This window comes from Neopelma chrysocephalum, unplaced genomic scaffold (assembly GCF_003984885.1).
Source record: "Neopelma chrysocephalum unplaced genomic scaffold, ASM398488v2 Primary Assembly neopelma1_44, whole genome shotgun sequence".
Lineage (NCBI taxonomy): Eukaryota > Metazoa > Chordata > Aves > Passeriformes > Pipridae > Neopelma > Neopelma chrysocephalum.
In genome coordinates this window covers 7,982,784-7,985,870 of record NW_020897703.1, presented here as the reverse complement: position 1 = coordinate 7,985,870, position 3,087 = coordinate 7,982,784, and the positions used below count along the sequence as shown (strand labels likewise).

The window sequence follows — 3,087 nt, the reverse complement described above, 5'->3', positions numbered from 1 at the left end:
GCCAAAGGCATGGCACAGGTCCACAACACCCGGGAGGAGAAGCGGATGGCAGCCAAGACTACACCGTGCTGCAACCTTGGAGCTCTTATCTGCAGGAAGGGCCGAGAGAAACAGTACAGCTGAAGCAGAAAATGAGCTGTGGCCCAAGCCATAGCATGTGTTGTCAATGAAACAGTGTTTTAGCTGTTTCGTCTGAGCTACCTTTTTTTTTTTAAATATGAAAAGTGAATTCTTTTTAATTTATTTTAGAATAACTGTAATCAACAAAATCAAAGGCAAAGTAAAGCTGTAATTGCTCTCTGTGCCATCTCTTGTAATTTTTGGTGGAGATAGTTGACACTCAGCATAAGTGAAATCAGTTCAATGTTCTTGAGAAAACAAGACTTGACATGAACTGAACTAAACAGCACACCAGTGCCATGCGATGCGGTGCACCTGGCACCGGTGCCGTGCCAGGCCAGCTGCAAAAATGAACCAGATTTAGAGCTTCAAATCTTGTTATGTAGTGCCATCTTGAGGCCTTGGGAAATGAAAAGCAGCTTCCTTGGATATGGGTAGTTTTTATCTGATTGTAGTTAGGGCAGTCCATTCTTCAGGGTGTATGATCAAGTGCATTCAGCTGTGTTTGTGCACTAGAGAAGATTGGGATGGACTCACCCAGCTGGAGCACCACTGGTTCTTTCCCTGCTCCCTGGTGGCCAAAACTATTTGAAAAACCTTTCCTAGAAACAGTTCACCTACCCCATGTTTAAAACCCCCGCGACAGATATCACGCTGGCATTGCAGATGAGACTGAGGACCACAGCTCCTTTTCTCTGACAAGACACAAACCCACACCATGTCCCTTGCCCCGTGGTGACAACCTCTGTCTCTCCTAAGAGGTGACAAAGCAGGGGGCGGGTGCTAAGTGTGCAAACCGCCACCTCAGCCACAGAGAAGGGATGGGGTGGTTGGGTCTTGGGATGACATTGGGGGCCAAGGAAAGGTGTCTTCTCCAGCAGTGAGGCATCACAAGAGGGGATCCCCTTGGGCCTGGGGCAGCAGGTCCCCCGTGTTGCCAGTGTGTGTGCAGGGACATGCCAGGTCCTTTGACATCATTTCCCACAGCATACTCCTGGAAAAGCTGGCAGCCCACAGCTTGGACTGGTGCACTCTTCACTGGGTTAAGAGCTGGATGGATGGCTGGGTCCAGAGAGTGGTGGTGAATGATACTGCATCCAGTCGGCGGCCAGTCACTAGGGATGTCCACCAGGATCAGTGTTGGTCCCAGTCCTATTCAATGTCTTTATTGATGATTTGGATGAGGGGATTGAGTGTGCCATTAGCAAGTCACAACACCACCAAATTAGGTGGGAGTGTCAATCTGCTGGAGGACAGGAAGGCTCTGCAGATGGATCTGAACAGGCTGGGTTAGTGAGCCGAGACCAAAGGCATAAAGTTTAACAAGACTGAGTGCTGGGTCCTGCACTTGGGTCACAATAACCAAGGTAGTGCTACAAGCTGGGGGCAGAGTGGCTGGAAAACTGCCTGGAAGAAAAGGACCATGAGGTTTTGGTTGACAGCAGCTAAACATGAGCCAGCAGTGTGTCCAGGTGGCCAAGAAGGCCAATGGCATCCTGGCCTGTATCAGGAATAGTGTGGTCAGCAGGACCAGGGCAGATATTGTCACCCTGCCCTTGGGACTGGTGAGGCCACACCTGGAGTACTGTGTCCGGTTCTGGGCCCCTCAATTCTGGAAGGATATTGAGGGGCTGGAGCGGGTCCAGAGAAGGGCAATGGAACTGGTGAAGGGTCTGGAGCACAAGTCCTATGAGGAGCGGCTGAGGGAGCTGGGGTTGTTTAGCCTGGAGAAGACGAGGCTCGGGGGGGCCTTATCACCCCCTACAACTACCTGAAAGGTTGTAGCCAGGTGGGGGTCGGCCTCTTCTCCCGGGTAACAAGTGACAGGACAAGACGACACAGTCTTAAGCTGCACCAGGGGAGGTTTAGGTTGGACATTGGGAAGAATTTCTTCACAGAAGGAGTGATTAGACATTGGAACAGAATACCCAGGAGGGTGGTGGAGTCACCAGCCCTGAAATGTTTGAAGGAAGACCGGATGTGGCACTCAGTGCCACGATCTAGTTGACAGGGTCGTGTTCGTGGGTTGGACTCGATGATCTCAGAGATCTCTTCCAACCTAATCGATCCTGTGATTCTGTGGTGAACAGGGGCGGGGGTGCTGCGTCCCCGGAGGTCCGAGGGGAGCCGGGCGCGCGCTCGAGACGCTGCGGCCGCGCGCGCGCCGGCGGGGGCGCCCCCGCAGAGCCCCGCTCAGCGCTTCCCGCGCGGGGCCGCCCCGGGGCGGAAGCGCCGCTCGCGCCTTCCCGCCGCCCGCTCGGCTCTTTCCGCCTCCCCCTCCGGGGCGCTTCGTTCGTTTCCGCGGCCGCTCGGCTGTTTCCGCAGGGGCCGGCGTCGCGCTCGGCCGTTCCCGCCGCCTGCCGGGCGCTCGGTGCTTTCCGTGAGCGCTCGGCGGTTTCCGTGCGGGGCCGGGCGCGCTCGGCGCTTGCTCCCTGGCTGGCGCTCCTCAGTCGGCCGCTGCCTGCCTGTCGCCGGGCTGGGAGCGCCTGTGTGTGTGAGTGACGCGGCGGAGGTGTAGTTTGACGCGGTGTGTTACGTGGGGGAGAGAATAAAACTGCGGCGAGATCCCAGGCGCGAACGAAAGCAGTGACGGAGCAGCCTGGTAACCGGTAAGAGGAGGACGGCGCCCAGCAAACAGGGGCGGGGGGGAGGGAAGGAAATGGAGCCCGGCGGGGACCAGGGGAGCCGCCGGGCGGCAGGACGCGGGGGCCCGGCCGCGCACCGCCCGCGGGAGGGGCGCCCGCCTTAAAGATGGAGCCGAGCCCTGCAACATCCCCGCCGCCGCCGCGCCGCGAACAAAGGATAATGGCGGATGGGAGCCGGCCCGGCGGCGGCCGCCACGGCCGGGCGGCGGCTCTGCCGGCAGCCAGCGGCGGCGCTCAGCGCGGCGGGGAAGGGGCGCCGCGCCCCCCGGCCCCCGGAGGAGGCGGCGGAGGACGACGACGAGGGGGAGCGGCGGCGGGGGGC

At 58.5% G+C, this 3,087-nt stretch overlaps 1 protein-coding gene across 2 annotated transcripts in view; it reads left to right on the top strand.

Annotated features, from left to right (window-relative positions):
• The first annotated feature begins 2,517 nt into the window (after positions 1-2,517).
• The window catches only part of CREB1 (cAMP responsive element binding protein 1), a 40,178-nt gene continuing 39,608 nt past the window's right edge, over positions 2,518-3,087 (top strand). For both annotated transcript variants that reach the window (XM_027678307.1, XM_027678306.1), the window contains exon 1: positions 2,518-2,729. The gene's annotated coding sequence lies outside the window, so the exon portion shown is untranslated. The remainder of the gene's footprint in view (positions 2,730-3,087) is intronic.